This window comes from Megalopta genalis, chromosome 8 (assembly GCF_051020955.1).
Source record: "Megalopta genalis isolate 19385.01 chromosome 8, iyMegGena1_principal, whole genome shotgun sequence".
Classification (NCBI taxonomy): Eukaryota; Metazoa; Arthropoda; class Insecta; order Hymenoptera; family Halictidae; genus Megalopta; species Megalopta genalis.
Genome location: NC_135020.1, coordinates 8,443,202 through 8,464,207, shown reverse-complemented (window position 1 = coordinate 8,464,207; position 21,006 = coordinate 8,443,202). Strand labels below are relative to the sequence as shown.

General features: G+C 43.9%; 1 pseudogene across 1 annotated transcript; it reads left to right on the top strand.

The window, feature by feature from the left end:
- Positions 1–1,143: 1,143 nt before the first annotated feature.
- LOC143259952 (cytochrome P450 4C1-like) lies at positions 1,144–16,423 on the top strand (annotated as a pseudogene). The gene is made up of 5 exons (XR_013034003.1): positions 1,144–1,186; positions 1,516–1,705; positions 15,120–15,181; positions 15,742–15,873; positions 15,972–16,423. The product of XR_013034003.1 is annotated as a cytochrome P450 4C1-like (transcript).
- Positions 16,424–21,006: the final 4,583 nt, after the last annotated feature.

Below are 21,006 nucleotides of genomic sequence, written 5' to 3'. Positions count from 1 at the left end.
TATACGAATATTAAAAACTTTGTAATGAAGGGAACGAAATAGTTAAATTTTGTGGAAGGGTAATTATTCCTCAGACGAAGTTTGGTTGTTGACAGGAACAGCGATTCTTCGAACGAAATTTCAATTCTTCACGAACTTTTGAATATCCTGTATGTTTTCTAATGTGCAACAACCATTAAAATCACAGTGTTTAGATAGATACATATATCGATTTTCCAGTGAAATTCGTGATATTTAAAATAAGAATTGAAATATCATAAGCATTTTTAGAGTTGTTAATTATGTTGTTCAATATTGTTGATAATCATATTTTATCTATTTATAATAGTAAATAATATAAATTATAACAATAGTAAATTCTAGCCAGACCACATAGCATATGTTAATTTTATAGCAATTACAATTTGAACGTCACCAGTTAATGTTAGAATAATACGAATTTTAATTTCAGCAATGCTGATGCGAAAATTTACAGCAATTTGAATTTCGATGATATTATATAATATGTTACTAAGGAATTTTCAATAAAAGCAAAATGTCGAAGAATTTTCAGAATTGTTGTAGACTGTTGATAATCAAATTTCATCAATTTATATTGTCAATTGATTATACAAAAAATTAAAATATACACTCGAATATTTACAATAATTTCACGCACTATATTCTCGACATATGTAAATAACAATCTCAATCGTCTCTCACTTCTCAATCATCAGCCGATCATTGAATACATTGATTTTCACTTCTCTCGCACCATTCGATTCCGCAGTTATATTAATTATAAAATTTTAATAAAAATAACCCCGAAAATGTTATATAACTAATTAAAAATTATTTCAATTATTGTTTTCATTCGTGATACACTAAATACGTAGCTTTCTCGTTATTAAATAAATGAATTTTCTTGTATATCAATTATGGAATTTATATATATCCATATTTCGGTTTCGTGAAATACTAAATAGAATTGTTTCTCATATTATATAATACAATAATTGAATATTCGAACGTGATAATTATGGCATGGAACTCTTGGAAATTATACCTGTGTTTGATTATTGAAGCACATTAGCGAGCCGAGAGATGACCAAGCAATATTAATTATAATTTCGAAAGTTTTCATTTCGAAAGAAAATTACTGCTATGCTAATTCTTATTAGATTAAATCGGTATGAATCTATGGAACGTACAATTTCTTTATCTTTACCGCAAGTCTACAGTTCTCGAAAGTCTAAAATTCTTTCTCTCAAAACTCTAAAATTCTCTTTTTCTCTAAAAAAATTCATCACTCTCCAATCGAACTAAATTAGAAGAAAGACCGAATTTAACAGGCATTCGCGATTCATTCCGTAAATCAATTAAATAAATTTCTTCATATCCTATCATCCAGTCGCATTTCTGTCGAAAAATGTCTACTAATTCGATCAAATTAAAAATCAGTTTCCAGAATGAACAAGTCCTATCATATCAAGAAATAAAAGAAGAATAAAAAAGAGTATAACGATTCTGTTCCAGGTGAAAAATGGCATTCATGGAGGAAGTTGTTAACACCAACGTTTCACAGTGGTCTTTTAGAGGTGTACTTCTAGACAGCGATCAGAGAAGCTGGAATATTGTGTGATATCCTGTCTAAGGAAAGAAGTCGGCAAATCTTCTTTCGACATTTCTCCGTACGTGAAACGAGCTACGTTGGACATAATATGCGGTAAGCGAACACGAAACTAGACAAAAGAGCAAGAAAATCTGAAATTACAATTAGTCCAATTCTATTTGCTATCGATTTGGTGATTTTTTTAATACGACAAAGGTCATTGTTCCGATCACGAGAGTAGTGCCGAGACATTTAGATTAATTTTTAAATTAATTTTAAAAAAGAGTATTGCATTCTTCTTCGTGAATAGATATCGAGAGGATTATGCTAATCTTACGAAGTGATACTACAATAATTTTTGTTCACTCATTTTTGGACTTTAAATCTACCACGATGATAGTTCTATCGGAATCCGACGTCCTCGGTGGACATTGTTTCCCTGCTCTCCTCAGCTTTTTTCTTTTCATTCTCCGCTCGTATTTTCTATGTTCGTGAGCTTGCTTCTTCTTCGAGTGTTTTGCAAAATAGCTGCAAGAGACGCGGCATTGTTTTTGAAAAAGAAGATTAGTAATTTAATAAGTTGGAAAACAAGTTGTCCGAACAAATTTATTATTAGCTCGCTCGCGTGTTTACGAATTCTATGAGGAATATTTTCTTGAATAATTTGCATTAACACTAAATAAAACAAACTCATCTCACAAGGTTACCGTCGCATCTGATATTTTGTACCGCAAGTTGCTACTAAAATTGCAACAGTTATTTCGGAGAATTTATACCAATATCGACGTAATAATTACCATGACTTGCTACCATACACCTTTTTCGTTCTCTTGCCCTTTGCCCTTCGCTTCCTTTTCGGTCTCGACAACTCAATTATACGTTGCGTGGCTACAAAAGAAAATGTTTTTTCCTAAAAATCATCTGACTACGGACGCGAATTTTTGAAATTACTGAAACCCATGCCACCGTGGAGCGAGAACTAATACGCACCCTTCGAATTTCAATTACAGTATTCTCTTCGCAATTGGCAAAAATGTTTCTACCATAATTGGCAAAAATGTTTCTACCATAATTGCAAAAATACTCCTATCATAATTGCAAAAATACTCCTATCATAATTGACAGAAGGGTCTCTCTACCTTTTCAGCGAACGGCAAAAATAAAAGGCATTTTCGCCAAGGGAAGATGTTACTTCGAATCATTTAACCCTTTCGTAGGCACTGTGAACTAAGCTTAGCGCCCACTTTTAGTGCGCATATGGATCCCAGGCTCAACTATCGCCACCGTTAAAACGCGCTGCCATCTTCTTAAAAATGATCGTGCCCATGAAAGAGTTAAAGCGTATTCTTTCGGATTTTTCGGACAGTCCGTATTTTTCTTGAACGTGTAAAAAGCGAGAAGTACGAACCGACCGCGTGTAGAGCACCGCGTGAAACGTAACCGATAGCTTGGAAGGGTGTTGATACGGCTGCCGTGGTTTCGAAAGCTCGATTATGCGTGCCAAAGCTTTCGGAATGCTCGCCGCGGTCGCACGACTTTGAAATTTCTTGTCGCTATCCAACCGAGCACGCGGTTCAGCGAATTGTTTGGTACGATAGGTTATTTCGTACAGGAGTGCCGATATTTTCACCTAGTCGACGAAATTGCAAATCAGATTCCGATAATTAATAATAATAATAATAATAATAAAAACAAAAAAAGAAGAGTTTCGATAATACACGAAAGAGATTCAGGAATGTGTCGATCAATTTTTGGTAGTTCGGGAATCATCCCTTTCCGGGGGTTAACATAATTATGGACACGCTGTATAGAATATTGAATAAGAAATTAATCTATTAAAATAAAAGAAAATTCTGCATTATCGTTCGTTCATTCTAATATATATAGTAATCTAATATATTCTAATTCTATAATAAACAAAAATTAATTAATGTAATATATAACAGTTAAAAAAAGAACCGAAATTAAAAGTAACCGTAGCTAAAAAATCAAAAATATTCATCCGGTTTCCTATGGACCAACGTAAAATACCGGGAAAGCTGATTATTAATTAATGTGTATATGTTATTTTATACGTGGCTGGGTTCCAGAAATATATCATCGCGACGTTTGGTGATCGTTAAATCTGTTGTCTTCGAAATCATATTCAATCGATCGGCTTCGCTGAGAAACAAATGCTTCGAAAATTATCATCGACTACTTAATATTATATTGATACTAACTCTACTTGACAATTTTGGGAAGTATTTTTTCTCGTTTGACAGTTCACGAAAAAAACTGTCGCTAATTCGATACTGTGTTTCGATCTTTTTGACAACAGCTCTCCCACGATATATCGACTCGAACATCGATTAATAAAAACTATGCGACTCGCGAACTCGTTGTTACCGATGTTTCAGAGATATTTAAGCTTCTTAGCGAGAACCGAGTATGCATTCTGTATACCACGTTTGCTTTAAGACGCGACGTTTCACGATTTTGTAACAATAAATTGATTGGGCGCATATATATACATATATTCGAACCACGAAACTCACGAAACTGGAAAATATAAATTGAACAGCAATTTAATTATTTATTATTTATATTTACTATTATATTTATATCTATATATACTTATTTATATAGTTATCGACGTATTTGAAAAATGTATCTCGCAGCCATTAGCTCGATGTAATTTTCAATTTTCAATTTTCAATCTGTTACGGTCTGATCGAGGTTCCTTTGAATTACAAATTATTGAAAATTGAGAATTGAAAATTGAAGATTAAAAATTGAAAACTGAGAATTGAAAGTTACATCGATTGCTCGGATCTCACCACGTGGAGGTTGCTGCGAGTGGAGATCCGAAAGAAAGTCAGAACGAAGCCAGAATTTCTCACGCTAGTTATGGCTCTAGTTATGGCTCTAGTTATGGCTCTCGTTATGGCTTTCTTTCTTACAGAAGTTTTGTTTTACCGTTTCGGTGCCACGTACGTGTTATCTCGCGATGCACTCTACCGTTCGTGCGGTACTGCAGACGAGTAAACATGCTTCGATTCGAGAGAACTTTAATTCGAAAAAGTTTGGTTCCTTTGACCAAACATAGAAAGGCAAGCTAAATGACCATAGATGGAGCAAAACCAGAAGCGCATGTTTAGTCGTTCTGCAAGCACCTTACACGTGCAGTGTCGATGCAAGCGACATAACACGTCCATGAGAGCGAAGCGGTATTACAAATAACCTACCCCCTTAATAAGTGGCCCCTTATTAATTAACACCTTAATATCTAACGCCTTAATAACTAACGCCTTAATAATTAAATCCTTAATAACTAAACACATAGTCAACGAATTATTGCGAAAGAAGCGAATCTAGCCGCAATAATTCGAGAGACTCTTTAATCCGACGGTTTATTTTTGCAATATCTATCTCTCTATCTTAAATTATCTAATAAAGTATTATAAAAATAAATGTTCCGATAAAGGAGTCTCTACTGTCTTAAGTCTTACTCCTTTCACAGGCACCGAGAACTACGCTTCCCATCCACTTTTACCGCGCGCATAGACTACCAGGCTCGAATATTCCTACCGTTCAAATGTGCTGTCATCTTGAAAATTCGTATTGTGCCCATGAACGGGGTTAATAACTTATCGAAATTACGCATCCGTCGGCGGACGAGATGTCTTCGTATGATGATGTCTAGACTGCGGATTTTTTCAATGCAAAATCAAGAAAAATACATCGATTGTAAGAGTTGTTGTTGCCAAATGGAAATTTTTGTTATTTCACGAATAATTTTGTAGAAAAGTTGAAATTATAATATAGATCACCGACTTTTGCCGAAATGGAAAAAATCCGCAGTCTAGTGATGTCCAGCGACGAAAACCTGAAACCACCCCCCCAACCGCCCAACCATCCAACCCTCTAACCCCCCAAAACCCCAAGCGATTCGGGTACCTCAGGGACGCTACTCCCTGTTAATCAGTTACTCACTATTCGGTGATTGATTTCCCTACGGTATTTATCTATTTATCATCAAGAATTTATCATCATTATGAGGAAAAAATCTAAAAAAAATAAGGAATATATTTAATAAATATAATATTGTTACGAATTACAACACTTCTCCCGCGTCGCGGCATTTTATTTACAATAGAGAACACGAACTATAATACAACTGAATTAGAATATGTTAGAGATCTTCGAATTAGATGGTGTTGATCGCTCGACGGTCCGATCCCGACTCTCCGATTGTCCGTTGATAAAACACCTCCGTGGCAACCCCTCTCTTCTATTTTTCTTTAAGGAGTTGCTCACAACAGGGCAGTTTCACATTACAGCGACTTGATTTGGACAAGTCGCCGTAACATTGCCCTCCTCGCCGAATGAGCGGCCGTCCCGGCCGCGGCAAATTTCACTTGTGTTGACCAACGACAATCGAACCGTTAATCCTGCCAGCTTCAGTCCTATAACCTCGAACTATCGTTCCATCGGACAACTGACAGGTAACCTCCACCGCAAGTACTTCTGTCTGAAAAGTAGGTAAACAAGGAAAGAATGTAATTAGTTACCCAGGTGGCCTTTTCCAGACAGTTTACGTCCTGACATTTGTCCTCCGTCTCAAGGGAAAACCACCAAAAAAACCTTGAGCAGAACGTCAGTACTTCTACGACGCGTACAGCTCTAATCTCTGTCGCTCACCCTTCCTCTTAATTCTTCGTTTTGAGGCTTGAGCGTTTCTTTCTTGAAGAAGTTTTGAGAACTTCTCACTTGCAGACTTCCCGGGAGTTCCCTGCTCTGATCAATCACCAAAACTCTTTCCCGGATGCACCTCCAATCACCACAGGATACTACCTGCAGTAATATGGGATCCGGTGCATCTCATTTTGTGGACCAGTCAGGAAAGGGTGTACCCTCCTGAGAACACGTCCCCACTCCCCAATGGGAGGACGTAATCTTCCAGAGGATACAACTTCCTTCCCCCATCGAACCGTTACTTCCACAAATGGAAAGAGCTCAGCGTGTCAGTACACAGATCACTCCCTCGTCTTCTGCGAAGAAACGTCCTCTTCTTGGGTGAGAGACAGTCAAAGGCTTCTGTGTACAGCGTCGTAGCGAGCCAAGCGGTTAACGTGTACGATCTTCGGTTTCGACTTCGGAGAACGAGTTACACGATAAATAATGTCGTTCAGGCGGTCCTGTACCACATAAGGACCTTCCCACGCGGACTGCAACTTGGGACATTTTCCTTTCGTCCTTCGTGGTTGGAACAGCCATACTTTCTCGCCTGTAGCAAACGTAATTGAATTAGCGTAAACATCATACCAAGATTTCATTTTGTCTCCGCTAATTCTCAGTCTCTGGCGAATAAATTCATGAATTTTAGCCAGTCTGATACGCGTTTGCTGAACAAACTCGTCCTCCTCATATCTTGATTCAGGCGGGAGTCTTCTCTGAAGATCCATTGGAAGTCGAAGCTCTCTACCAGTGAGAATCATCGATGGAGTGTTCTTCATTGTCTCGTGTCTGCTTGAGCGATAGGATAGTAAAAATAACGGTATCCAATCGTCCCAATCCCGTTGATGATCCGCTACAAACATTGACAAATACTGCAGCAGAGTCCGAATCAACCTCTCCACGAGCCCATCAGATTGTGGATGCAAAGGAGTAGTGCGAGTCTTCTTAATACCAAGCAGCACCATCAACCGCTTGAAGACCGCCGACTCAAAATTTCTCCCCTGATCCGAATGAAGTTCCAACGGTACGCCATGACGACTTACAACTTCTGTAAGAAGGGCCTTCGCAACAGTCGTCGCGCGCTGGTCCGGCAACGGAACTACCTCCGGCCATTTCGTAAAATAATCCACAACGACCAGCGCATACTTGTTACCAGCCGCAGACTTCGGAAACGGTCCCACAATGTCGAGCGCTACCCTTTCAAACGGTGCCCCGACATTATAAATCTTGAGAGGTCCATGTCCCCTCTCCCTCGGACCTTTCCTTGCGACACAAGTATTACATCGACGACACCAGTCTTCCACATCCTTGCGATTATCAGGCCAGTAAAACTTTCGACGTACCCTGTCCAGAGTTTTGTTCACTCCGAAATGGCCACCCGCCGGTGTATCATGACAATCTGTCATCACCGAGCTTACCATTTCTCTTGGAACCATCAGTAACCACTTGTTACTTTTTCCATCAGGGGATTCCCACTTACGAAACAGTAGATCCTCGTACACTTCCAAGGAATCCCAGATTGATACGAGATATTTAATTCTCGTATTCCTGTCCGAAATCTCCTGTCAATCGGGCCTGCTACCCTCTTTTTTTCTTGACAGGATGAAACCAATTTCTTCATCCTCCTCCTGTTTTCTCCTCCACTCTTCAAAATCAAATGTTTCGCAGAGTGTCCGCAGAACTACGTCTCCATTTTCTTCCGTCTTCTCCTCCAGGCGCTTGCATCGCGCACAATCCTGCGATTCGCAAGGCCTGCGAGAAAGACCGTCCGCGTTCTGATGGAGTCTTCCTTCCCGGTGTTTCACCTCAAAGTCATATCCCTGAATCCGCTCGATCCAACGTGCTACCTGTCCTTCCGGATTCTTGAAAGACAGCAACCAACGTAAAGCAGCGTGATCGGTCCTCAGAAGGAATCTACGCCCATAAAGGTAATGATGAAAATGTTCAATAGATTTCACTATCGCTAATAGTTCCTTCCGAGTAACGCAATAATTCTTCTCAGCTTTTCCTAGCGTCTTGGAGAAGTAGGCGATTACTCTCTCCCGACCTTGCTGAATTTGAGAAAGAACTGCTCCAATTGCAAAATTTGAGGCATCCGTGTCCAAAATGAATTCTGTATTAACCGACGGATAAGAAAGAATGGGTGACTCCATCAATTTCCTTTTTAAATCCTCGAACGAATGTTCCGCTTCTTCCGTCCACACGAAGATTTTCTCGTTCTCGGTCAAACGATGTAAGGGCTTCGCAATATCGGCGAAATTTTTAACAAACTTCCGATAATAAGTGCAAAGACCCAGGAAACTCTTCAACTCGGTCTTATTCTTCGGCACCGGCCAATTCTTTACTGCATCCAATTTTTCAGGATCAGTTTGTACACCCATCTCGGATACTACGTGTCCAAGATATTTCACTTCTTTGCAGAAGAAATTACACTTCTTCGGGCTCATCAGCAAGCAAGCTTTCCTTAGGCGAGCAAGTACCTTCCGCAGACGTTGTACTTCCTGTTCAAAACTTCTACCGAAAATTATGATGTCGTCGAGGTATACCAAACAAATCTTCCAGTTTAAGCCTCTTAAGATGTTGTCCATTAGACGTTCAAAGGTAGCTGGTGCGTTACAAAGACCAAATGGCATGACTTTGAACTGCCATAATCCAGTACCCACACAAAAGGCAGTCTTTTCCTTATGTACAGGATCCATGGATATCTGCCAATATCCACTTTGTAAGTCGATAGTCGAGAACCAACAGGAGCCATCCAAAGCGTCCAGCGTATCTTCTATCCTTGGAAGGGGGTACGAATCTTTCTTGGTGATATTGTTCAGACGCCTGTAATCCACGCAAAATCTGATGGACCCGTCCTTCTTCTTGACCAATACCACGGGTGAAGACCAGGGGCTTTGAGACTTTTCTATGACTCCTTGTCGTTCCATTTTCGACAATAATTCATCTACTTCTGAACGTCGATGAAGAGGTAATCGTCGGGGTGCCTGTTTTATGGGAAGACTGTCACCGGTATCTATCTTGTGACATACTACGTCACATTTTCCCACCTCTTCGGAATCTTTCGCAAAAACATCTGCAAATTCCGTCAATAACTCGGCAAAAGTTTTCTTTTGCTCTGCGGACAGGTTTATAGAACATCTCTGATGAAGATCCTGAAGATGATTCGGTACTAATGTATTCCTGTTTTTCTTTATCTCCTTCGTAGCCGAATCTTCTCCATACTTCAGCAACGGCACTTGCATTCCTTTCAAATGAAGAACCTCGTTTGTAAAGTCTAGTTGACAGGCATGCTTTTTAAGAAATTCGATTCCTAAAATGCATTCTTCCATCATACTGACGAAGAAGAACTCTTCTTCGGTCTCGACTTCTCCAATAGAAACAGGTAGATGCTTTTTACCAAAAATCGGTAATCTCTGACCGGAGACTGAAAAAATCTTCACTCCTGTCATGCTCGCCGAACTATTCTGCCTTGTAGCATAAGTTTCCCGTAGAAGGTTAACCGATGAGCCCGTGTCCAAGATGATTTTCCTTTTCTTCGCTCCAACGATGCCTTCGACGAAGAAAATCCCTCGCTGAATAGGTTCCAAACGCAGCACGACAGGGGGAAAAGCGGAAGATGAAGTCGGACTATCCCCCATTATACCGACTTCTTGAAGTTTCCCTGCGAAGTCTCCTTCCTTATTTTCTTTAAACAATCCCGCTGGAGGTGGCCCTTTTTTCCACAGCTCCAGCAATGCGGCAACTCCCGTTGATGTCCAACCACTCGTTCAGAATGCCGTTCAGCCGCACGTTCCAGCATTCCCTCGGAAGTAAAGGGACGTTTTAAATTCCGTTCAATCGTTTGTGTTTTTTGAGAGCTTAATTTATTGAGAGCTTCCATCTCTAGAGCTCTGGTCACCGTAGCTCTAAGAGATGTAAGACTTTCATATCTCAACATTCTCTTCATCTCTTCATTGGCCAACGCCGTCACAAACTGAGATGCGGCCAAACGATCCCGAACATCCATTGGACATTCAGAGAAAGCACATTGCGCCAGCCTCTCAATCTCCGTGGCCAATGCAGAAATTGACTCCCCTTGCCGCCGTTTATAATTTTGAAAAAGAACGTAATTTAGCTTCGAAAAGTTTTTTTGACCAAACCGAAACTCGATTGCCGAAACTATTTCTTTGAAGTCGAAATACTTATCGGCGGGAAGAGAAGTCAGTACTCCTCGAGCCGGACCATCCAACGAAGCAATTAAAGCCGCAGCTTTCTTTGCTTCGTCCCAGCCATTTACATTCGCGACCATTTCAAATTGAATTCGGTACTCATCCCATGACGTGGAACCGTCATAACGTGTCGGCTTCACGGAATATCCTAATCCAGTTTCGAAGCGTGTAGATTCACGACACGCAGGCAAGGATGGCACCGACTGTGAAGCAAATACAGGAACACTCGGAGCAAAAGGTACACTCGCGTTATATACACTATTAACATTATTTACAGCAGTGCCCGCACTATTTACACGCGCCTCCGAGTGTTCCACAGACGAGAATGCCGCAGAATTTAAGAGAGAATATCGCAATGAATCCGATAGCACCTGGCATTGGTTCTCGATCCTTGCTATCCTCTCTTCCATGCGAGCCTCTCGTTCGGACGCAGCAGCCTGTTCCCGTTCCTCGCGCTGAAGCCTGTCCGCTTCCAGTCGCGCCTCGAACTGCCTCTGCTGCTCCTGCAGTTGCTCGCATAATTCTTGTCGGAGGTTTGAAAACAGGATCTCCAATGCCGGCGTGACATTTTCGATCGATTCTTCGATCCCGGACGAGCCCCCAATGTTACGAATTACAACACTTCTCCCGCGTCGCGGCATTTTATTTACAATAGAGAACACGAACTATAATACAACTGAATTAGAATATGTTAGAGATCTTCGAATTAGATGGTGTTGATCGCTCGACGGTCCGATCCCGACTCTCCGATTGTCCGTTGATAAAACACCTCCGTGGCAACCCCTCTCTTCTATTTTTCTTTAAGGAGTTGCTCACAACAGGGCAGTTTCACATTACAGCGACTTGATTTGGACAAGTCGCCGTAACAATATTATATAAAATAAGAAATATATTTAATAATGGTAGTCCACTCGATATGCAGGGTGTCCCGACATGATGATACTTCCGAGAAACGAGAGTTTCTCTCGATTATTCAAAGCAACTTTTTTCGTTAGCGAAAATGCAATTCGCGGCCTCCGAGTAATTAATTCGTAAATGAATTACTTCGAAATCAATGAATTACTTTAAACTAAAATCAATTAATTACTATATCGATCTACTTTGTAAATCTTTGAGCAAACTTTGTCCACGAGTTACTAACGAGGAACACTGACCAATGAGAAACGAGAAGCTCGCCTAGCGCTAGGAGACCGAGCCAATCAGCAGAACTGGCCCCTGTCCACTATATGTCACGGCCGCCTCGCGCCAGACGATCTCTCGCCTCTCATTGGTCACGGTTTTTCGCTAATAACTCGCAAACGAAGCCGCGGACTGCATTTTCGCCAAGGAAAAAGACTACTTCAAATGACCTCGGTAACCCGTCTCATTTCCCGCAAGTACCATAATTCTGGACACGCATATTTCAAACAAACGCGTGACCATATTCGCGCAACGCCATTTTCAGGTTATAGATATTGCTGTCCGAAAGCAAACGCGATTTCAGTGCATTCTTCCTCGAGACTCTAAATGCAAACGCGACGCTACGCGACGCGAACTATTTAATTCATTTGCAATGTATCATCCTCCCTGCATACTCAATACAATCGTAATTCCATTCTAACTTCACATCTCACAAATTCATCGCAACTCTATCATCCGAATAATCAATTTCACACCGGAAAGTCGATTTTGCAAGTCGCAACGAACCCCTCATTCCCTCCATCGATCTACACCTGTTTCGATTCCTTGTCCCTTCTTTCGAAAACGATAAGACACGAAACAGGTTGCATGAAAAAAAAATTCTCGCAAAATTTACTGCTACAATGCGATCGAACCACCGCGTTTTTTTCGAAAAGTATGACATGCAGTGAAACGCGTTGTTACGTTCCCAGCATTTGACGCTCACGCACCATCGATTGGCAAAGACACGCATCGCTACGTCCAAAAGAAATCTACACACGATTTACTCCTCGAATCGCAAGGCGCTTCAATACCACGGCACCCTCTGCATTAGATGCTAATACAACGGTAGCAACGGTATCGTCGCGCGTGCCGACATAGGTGACCCAACTCAATGCGTCTTTTTTTTACGTCGACACTTTCGTACGATCGAGGACACGCACACAAAGGGTTGCGCGTTGTATCGCTCCGCGAAAACTTGGACGGAGCGACGCGCGTCGCGATGTCGCGCCAATTGCTGCAACTTGTTGATCTCGGAACGCAACAACGAGTTTCTGTTCTACGAATTGGTCCGGTGGGCGTATGCACCACGTCTTCGCACCCCTCCCCCCACAAAAACGAAAAGGGAAGAAATAAAACATTCGTGCTCCCTGTGCCGATCTTCCGGTGTCAACTCGCGAGATCAACCCGAACAGGCGTATTACGATTATATCTCGCGTGCAGAGAGGAAATCGAAGCGAAAGGGGTGGAAAGAAAAGCGCAATTTTCGGAACGCTAGTCTATAAAATTTCGTTAAATAGTATCTTAGTTAAATAGTAAGTTAAATATTATCTGTCAACAGCAACGCGAGCAGTGCATTCTTGATTTCGATATTAATTAGCTCGATTCGGAAATTGAAAACTCTCCCGTGCACTTTCATTTATATTCACGCAACTCTAAAAGGGGGATCAACGATTGCGAGATGACGACGATGATGATGATAATAATGATGATGAAGCTGCGATCCTTGGAACGGCTACTCGCAGCGCGGCATTTGTTTCGCAACGCTAAAAAGCAACGCGTTGGCAAATATGATCGCGACGCTAAGACAACGTGTGGAGGTATCATCGCAACGCTATTATTTCGAGATAGCCTACCGACAGGGTCTGTTCCCAGATCCTTGGAATCCACCCCGGATTCCTACGCTACGCACCACCCACCCGCCTGGACGTCGTAAAGCCAGGACGGATGCGCCTCTTCGTCCGGGACGGTTGTTCTAGCAAACGGAATGAAGATTCCGCAAGCCGGCCGTCCCGGATATAGACCGAGGTCTAGTAACGCTGTGTTTTTTGCACAGAGATGGTGTTTCGCGGTCTTATGCTGCGAGGCCCGGCGCCTCCGACTATCTCGTTTAAAAATGAAACACGCGTGTTTGCAATCGCAATGCTAACTCAAAACCGTCTTCAATCTCATCTCGTGACACTAAAAGCATCGCGAATGCCGGCGCTGCGGAGGGTTGCAGCTGCAGCCTGGGCTCTGAAAGACGAACGAAGCTATACACTTGGCAACGCGATTATGCGGACGCAACGCTAATCCTTTGAAATCGGTTCAAAGAGACAAACACCGCGACAATTGGTTTCGCAACGCTAGGATGGAAAAATTGCGATGGGCCCAACTGAGCTGTTCGCTGGGACATCGGTCCATTGTTGCAGCTCCGGCATGGGCGCCTGGAAGGTCGAACGAAGCTACTGGCAACGCGATTACGTGGATGCGACCCTAATGCAACGAACAGAAATCCAAAAGACTTGACTTGACTTTACTTTACTTTACTTTACTTTACTTTACTTTACTTTCTGGGAAGAACGAGTCTGGAGACTCTGAAATATCTGATGGAATTCTGATGGAAAATGATGCAACGGTCAGCCGAAAACCCACCCGAATACGGTGTAACCGAGGCCCACGGTCGAATACATAAATAGAACGACGAATCTGCGACGTGAAAATCGCGGCCGCGAGCGCGATCAAGCGCGATCTGAACGGAGAGATCAGGCGCGATCTCAAGCCGGATGATCGAACGCAATTTCAAGCGAAATTAAGCGTGACCTCGGGCGAGATGAAGCGCGATCAAGCGCCAATTATCCCGGCGAGCCGATGTGCCAATTAAATATTTCAGCGGATGATATTCAAAAATAATATATAATAAATATCACGAAATAACCGGAGAATAGAATTTGGCGAACGACGAGAATGCCGGAGGATAAGGTGGCCGAGAATATAGCGGACCAATCCCTTTCGATTCGAAATCGCCGAGCAAATGATTCGCGAATGTCGGACTAGCGGTCGCGTCGCCCCACCCGTTCGACACGGTGGCTCGTAATTAATCTCTCCCCTTCGTGTTACCGTATTACGTTTTCGAAATCCTCGCGACGTATTTAAAGCTGCGCCCCGATTTATTAGGGTATACAGGCGACCGCGAGTCGGCACAAAAAATACAACTGTTACTATTCTCCTTTGAAACAAGTCGAAACCGAAACGCTGCGCAATTCGCGCAATAAAAAACTAACCCCCGTTACCTCACCCTGTTGTTGCGTCGTTCCGCGCGAAATCAAATATTTCGTTGTGCAATTATTTTTTCGGACCGTTATTCAGATATTATTATATCATTATTGCGATTATTATAACGTTAAAATTATGTTGGAACGTATTATATTATTATATGATCATAGTATTATAATATTGTTATTATAATTACTATGATTATGATAATAACAATTAATATATTAATATAATTTTGAGTGGCGAGTCACCGGTCGAACGCGAAGGATTAAATGATTTAGAAGATAGGAAATATAAAATTACGTACGTTCACGTGCGACAGCGTTATATGTAAAATTACATATTTATTCACAGATATATTATTGCGTAATTGCAATTAACGATCACGTACACTATTTTTACAGATAGCTTCATGGGATGCCACATCAACGCGCAAACGGATTTAAAAAACGAATACGTACAGGCTGTCAATACGTAAGTAAATTTTCTCGTCTTCCAAAGAATATATTATAATTTCACCTAATATTATTATTATTAAAACTGTATATTATTTCTTAATACATTTTTCTCAAGCGCTGGCAAAAAGATTTGAACATCTTTCAAAACGCAATTAACTTCGATACTGGACCGAACGCGACTTTAATGTCCCAATGTTTTCGAATTATTAATTTATTATTTTTTAATTCGCGATTTTCAATTCGGTTGCATCGTCATTTGCGATTCATGCAATTTAATTGTCCAGTATTTTGCAATTGTGCTGTGATTGCAATTACGAATTGCATTGTAATTGAATCGAATTGAATAGAGATCCGAATCACAGATTACAATGTGATCGAATGATAATGTAATTGAATTGCAATGCGATCGAATTACAATGTAATTGAATCACGATGTGACAGAATTACAACGCGATTGAATTGCGATGTAACCTTTATTCATTAAAATTCCTCGACCAATTCGATCGTAACTCTGCGCGAGCCTGGCCAAGGGGATGCTAATTAAAAAACTTGAATAAAATACATTCAGTCGAAAAATATGCAAATCTCCCAAAGAAGATTCCTAAACGTCTGGATGTCTTTCGATCCGATCTTCAAATTAACGAGATGGGGCAAAAATCACGAGCGCGCATTGCGCGTCGTTCACGGCTTCGTCGACAAAGTAAATATTCTCATCCCACCGTCTAACCCGAACGAGGTGCATAAAGGGCGAATGGCGTCGAGGGCCACGTGTGTCACGTACAATGATCTTGTTCGCAGATCATCGCGGGGAGGAAGGGCCAGTGGCAAGCGAAGGAGAAGAGAAACGCGGAGGAACGGGTTACCAAGTACCAGACTTTGCTGGACTTGCTGTTAGATCTGTCGCAAAACGGCGACGCCCTCACCGACGAGGACATTCGGAACGAGGTGAACACGTTCATATTCGCCGGTCACGATACCACGGCCACCAGCGTGTCCTGGATCCTTTATGCGTTAGGCCGCTATTCGGAGTATCAGGCGAGTGTACTGGCAACGCTCGTCGCGCCAGCGAATTCAACCCTTCTGGTATCGACCATGAAAATCGTGTGCACGCGAGCGAAAAATTATCGAGCACGTTCGAGACCCAGTTCGGGCAAAGACTGGGCGAGTAAAATCGTATAAACTTTACAAACCTTTTTGTAAACGAGTGGAACAACATTCAAAGAGGAACATAGATGCGGAGATAAAACTGTTATTGGAAGTATGTATTAACCCTTTGCGAGTTAACCCTCGAGTGGTGCACTCCGAGGCACCGCTAGAATTTTTGTATCATCGAAATAATTCTTATATCAAGAAAGTCTAGATTTGCACCCTGTCATGTAGAATGGGAACACTGTAAGACGGAACAATTATTTTAAAGGGTTAAGAAAACAACAACGTTTTCCCATCAATTTTACCGATGGAAAAGGAAGAACGTGGATGATAAAAGAGGGACGGCGGATGACGAAAGCGAAGCAATTTATCCGATATTTGTCCGCTGACTGACGCGAGCCAGATTAGGGTGTCAGAGTCCTGTAACGCGCCCGTGACGCAGCTACTGCGACTGCCATTGCCAAGGTTCGCCGGCTGCTACACGGAGTGGCCGAGCTTCTCGGATCAGTTTGAGACGCTGATCGTGAAGAACCGGACTCTTCACGACGTCCAGCGACTACAGTACCTCAAGGGTGCTTTAGAGGGGGAAGCAGTGTCCGAGATTGCTCACTACTCCGTGACAGCAGCGAACGCCCTTGGTCAGGAGGTATGATCAGAAGCGGCTGGTCGTCAGTGCGCTCCTGTCGAGCTTCCTGGCCCTTGCGCCGCTCACCCGCGATCGCGACGGCAGCGGTCTCTCCTTGCTGCGTCGTCGCACTAACGAGGCGTTGGCCCAGCTGCGAAATTTGGGGCGGCCGGTGGACCACTGGGACGACCTGCTGGTCCACCTAACGGTGGAAAAACTCGATCCAAAGTCGAGAGAGGCGTGGATCCACGAAATCCGCGCCGCCGTTGATCCACCCACGTACGTCAGTCTCGACGAGTTCCTGGAGCATTGGGCCGGGTCCTTCGCGGAGCTCAGGATGACCCCGGAGCCCTCGGCTACCTCCGCGGAGCGTAAGCCGGCCCGACCTCCACCACCGGTACGCTCCCACGCGATGGCGACGACGACGGCGAGCCGTTGCCGGAAGTACGGCGACAACCACCTGCTGTTCCGGTGCCCTGCATTCAGGGGCATGGCGCTCAACCTGCGCCGGGATTTCGTTAGGGCGCGCGGTTGCTGCTTCAACTACCTCCGTTCGGGACACCCCGCGACATCGTGTCCCTCCGCGTCGCGCTGCTCCGTTTGTAACGGCTCGCACCACACCCTGATTCACCAGGATTCCGGGGTTGGTGGCGGGCCAAAGTCAACCGTGGTAGAACCCGGGCGGGAGGCAGCGACGAACATCTCCGCATCTTCCGCAGTCCACAACTGCATCGCATGCTGGAGCGGGAGCAGGGCCGTACTGCTCGCGACCGCTCTAGTATGGGGCTATCCAGGGATCGGTGGCGACCTTCGTCTCCGAATCCCTCGTCCCGGCCCTCCGCATTCCTTAGCGGCCCGCGGCTATCACCGTGACGGGTGCGGGGGACGCGTCGGTGGGTCGCGTGACTTCGCGGGTCGACCTGGTCTTACGGTTGACCGGGCGCGGGAACGCTCCTGTGCCGCTTTCCGCATTCGTCCTCCGGAGACTAACCGGGTACGCGCCCAAGACGACCGTCGATATTCGCGTTTACTCGCATCTGCAGGACCTCCTTTTAGCGGACCCTGATCCGACTTTAGATCTCCCAGTAGATCTCTTAATCGGGGCCGATCGTTACGGTGATGTGATCGGTCCCGGCCTGCGCCGCGGAACAACCGGCCAGCCCATCGCGCAGGAAACGGTATTCGGTTGGGTCGTCTCGGGCGCCGCGTCGACACCCGCGAACGATCCCGATCCCTCCGTGACGTCCCTGCACTGTCGCGCGGAGGAGAAGTTGGTGCAGCAATTGCGATTGTTCTGGGAGCTCGAGGAGGCGAGTCCCAAATCTGTTTTCTCCCCTGACAAGTCGAGGTGCGAGGAACATTTCGTCAAAACCGTCTCACGGCGGGCGGACGGACGATACGTGGTTCGGTTACCCCTGCGTACCGAACCACCCCTCGCTCTCGGCTCGTCAAAGGGCCGTGCCCTAGTCATGCTCCGTGGAGTCGAGCGGCGACTCAGAGGCGACAGTGTTGGAGACCGCGTACCGGGGCTTTCTGGCCGAATATGAGGCCCTCGAGCATATGGAGGAGGCCCCTCAGGGACCGCAGAATGACGTGGTTTTCCTTCCGCACCACCCAGTGGTCAAGCGGAACGTGGACGGAACACCGCGATTCCGCGTTGTTTTCAACGCCTCTAGCCCCACTTCCAACGGACTGTCGCTGAATGATTACTTACTGACGGGGCCGAAGTTGCAGCGAGACATCTTCTCGGTACTGTTGCGCTGGCGAGTCCCGCGATTCGCCCTCAAGGCCGACATCGAGAAGATGTTTCGGCAGATCCGCGTGCACGAGGAGGACGCGGATCTGCAGCGGATTTTATGACGGCGTGGGCCCGACCAAGAGCCTCGCGAATTCCGGCTCACCACCGTCACATACGGGACGGCCTGCGCCCCATACCTAGCTCAGCGCGCTCTACTGCGGCTCGCCGAAGACGAGGGAGCGCACTTCCCTCGTGCGCGAGCGATAATGCGCTCGAATTTCTACGTTGATGACGCTCTCTTCGACGCTAACGGGGTAGACGCCAGTCTGGTGTTGGCGAATAGCCAGAAGTCGGCGGCGGTGGACCTCACGGGGGCTGCCCAACAGCACCATCCCGTGTTGGGGGTGGATTGGAGTCCGGATCACGAAGAGAGCGGTGATATCGGTGATCGCGCGCTTGTACAACCCGCTGGGCTGGGCGGCACCGGCAGTAATCAAAGCAAAAATATTGCTGCAGGAGCTATGGTTGGGGGGTGCGGATTGGGATGCTCCGCTCCCGGACGAGCTCAACCAAACGTGGCGCGAACTCGTCGCCGTGTTACCGCTCTTAAGCGCCGCGCGTGTGCCACGCTGGTTTGGCACCTTTTTTGTCGAATAAACGGCGAGGCGGCAAGACAATAATACAATCAGCGTGCGTTGGCCCGACCGTCAAACGCTGGCCTCGGCCGTATGTATACGCGGCGTTTTTGTCTTAGAAGGCAATGACCCGGCCATCGACACCTGACGATGCTTCCCCTTGAACATCGGCCAGGTGTCTATATATACTGCTGCACATTTCGATAACCGTTACACTTCACTTTTCTACGCTGAACAGAGCCGTGCTCTAACAATCGTAATTATTAACAATTCTTTTGCGCCGTGCGCAACACATTTTATACAAGTTTACGTGGACTGTGGAGTCCGAAATACCTCAGCGAGCGACACGTCGTCGGACTACATCATTTTGTCTCCTTACGACCTCCGGCAATTATTTTGTGCCGTACGCAACAATAATAAAATTATGATATCTATAAAAGTAAAAGGATTAGCGTTTACTTCTAGTATTTACATCAATACTACTACTAGTATTTACATTTCGGCTCGTATTGCGACTGTCCTCGAGCATCAGTCTGGTCTGGTCTGTTTAGCGCGCTTTGACGGCTACCGCTTGGGTAGTCGAGTTTCGTCGAGCTAAATGGCACGGGAAGGGGTTAGTGTTCGCATGTCCGGAAATGATTTTGCTCTTTTACTACTTTCACGTACACGGCGGATTTCGCTGATAAAAACATCGCTGACCGCGTACCGCCACGGGGCTGAGTGGCCGCACGGTCAGCGTGACCTCGTAAAATCCCCAAGTTAGCATTAGAAAAATATGGTAAGACAATGACCATTTTCCCCGCCTAACAGGACAGAGGTACAAGAAAAAGTAACCACAAGGGTGTTCCTTAGTTACATGTGTAAAAAATGATTTTTGAGGGTGAAGAAATAATGTGCGCAAAATTTCAAAGCGACTGGACAACGGTAACCGGTGTCGCATCGGGATCAAAGATTTGAAATTTCTATTATTTACGTTAATTTTAATATAAATGTGTTCCACTGTTTTAGAGGCAATACTAAATATTTTTTAATGAAAATATAATCTTACGTGTATATAATATTATCGAGATTTAATTTAAAATTATACGTTATAATAAAATTAATTGAAATATCTTATAAAATGTTACATACTGGTCAATATACGGCTTTTAATCAGATTGATTTGCTGGCATTTGGATGACGTCACCGATAATCTTCCAATACTTGTAAAATGAATTGTTTATTATATTCATTTTTCTTTAATAAGTTAGTACATTCGATGATAAACTTCAAGCCTCGTTCTACATGGTCATTAACTAATTTAAAATTCCTTACTATTTCTAAGGCTCTTTTATACGTTTCATCGCTTTTCGGAATGGGAGGATCTTTATATAAAAATGCTCATCCCATTCAATCAGACACGAGAAAGCGTGAACATGATTAACTCGACATTATAAGTACGATTACAGGAGAACGATGCACCCCAACACATGTCACACAATTTTTATTAGGCTCTCAGGAGGAAGAAAGAAGAAACGTAAATGAAGAAACGAAAGAACTTCAAGAAGAACCGTAAGAAATGATTTTTCACAGTAAGGAAATTGTGAACAGAAATTACGTATTCTAATCGAGAGACTAACATTTGAAACAGCAGCTACACCATCTTACATAAAATATCTCGTGCAGGCATATTAAAATCATATCTCT